Genomic DNA, 1,106 nt, shown 5'->3' with positions numbered 1-1,106 from the left:
GCATTCCTGACCCTCATCCCCAAGATTTGGGTGGGTCCTGGGCCCCTTGCAGCAAGGTGTTTGCTCTGATTGATTTCACGCCTGAGTCGTGGCAGAGGTCAAATTCTGAGTGCTCAGTTACTTCAGACGGGTGTGTCTTTCCAGGCGGAAAGCTGCTTATAATCCTGGCCGTGATTAAGCGTTTACAGTGTTCCACTCCTCAGGTTCCCCCCTGACTTCCCTGGTCGCTCCATCTACAGGGCGGGATCCCTGGTCGGTCCATCTACAGGGCGGGACGTGGCTCTTTTTTTTTTCTTTCTGGGCATGCAGCACAGCTTGCAGGATCTTGGTTCCCCGACCAGGATCGAACCTGGGCCCCCAGCAGTGGAAGCACAGAGTCCTAACCTCGGGACTGCCAGGGAAGTCCCTGAACATGTTCTGTCTCTGAGCCTTTGCACCCTTCCTCCCACCTGGAATGTCCTCCTGTCTTCCTTTCCCCTCCACAGCCTCATTCCAGCCATCTGGTCCCCTAGGTCCTTGGGTGGCTGACAACTCACACCTGTCTAGTGCTCTGCAGCCCAGAAGGCACTCTCTGTGTGAAGCTTCATTAGTGGCCTCCAGTGACCTGGAGAGAGAGAAGAGGCAGGTGTGATCCCAATGTTAAAATGAAAACCACCAAGAACACTTGAGGGGCCCATAGAGTCAGGACTCGAACTTGAATTTGGGGGTCTGTCGAACTCCGAATCTAGCCTTCGTTCCTCTCTTGTGTGGAGTTTGATCTCCTGCTACCTTTGCCTGTCCCGTTAGCTCCCTGAGTGCAGGGCCCTTGCCCCATCCTTGGTGCTATTTGTGCCCTACGTCTAATGCGCATCGGATGCTCAATAAATGGTTCTGAGCCGCTTTCTTTCCTGAAGAGAATCTTACGTCTTCTAGTTATTTAAGAAGTGGAATATCTTCTAGCAGTTTTCTCCGAGGTATGAGGTTTGGACCCAAATTGAGTGGTTTATCCTGGTGTCTTGGGCCTGAGGGTGGGTGATGAGGTGGGCGTGATGATGGCATAGGAGTCAGCATGGACCTGAGTTGGGGCCGTCTCCTAAGCTGTGTCTCCTGGTTGTCCCCCCCCCCCC

At 53.8% G+C, this 1,106-nt stretch overlaps 1 protein-coding gene across 1 annotated transcript in view; it reads left to right on the top strand.

Moving 5' to 3' along the window:
• Positions 1–1,106, top strand: part of KLRG2 (killer cell lectin like receptor G2) — a 16,790-nt gene that overhangs the window by 6,254 nt on the left and 9,430 nt on the right. The window lies entirely within an intron of this gene.

This window comes from Lipotes vexillifer, unplaced genomic scaffold (genome assembly GCF_000442215.2).
Source record: "Lipotes vexillifer unplaced genomic scaffold, Lipotes_vexillifer_v1.1 scaffold71, whole genome shotgun sequence".
Classification (NCBI taxonomy): domain Eukaryota; kingdom Metazoa; phylum Chordata; class Mammalia; order Artiodactyla; family Lipotidae; genus Lipotes; species Lipotes vexillifer.
Note: the sequence above shows the minus strand (reverse complement) of the source record. Positions and strands in the feature narration are given on the sequence as shown.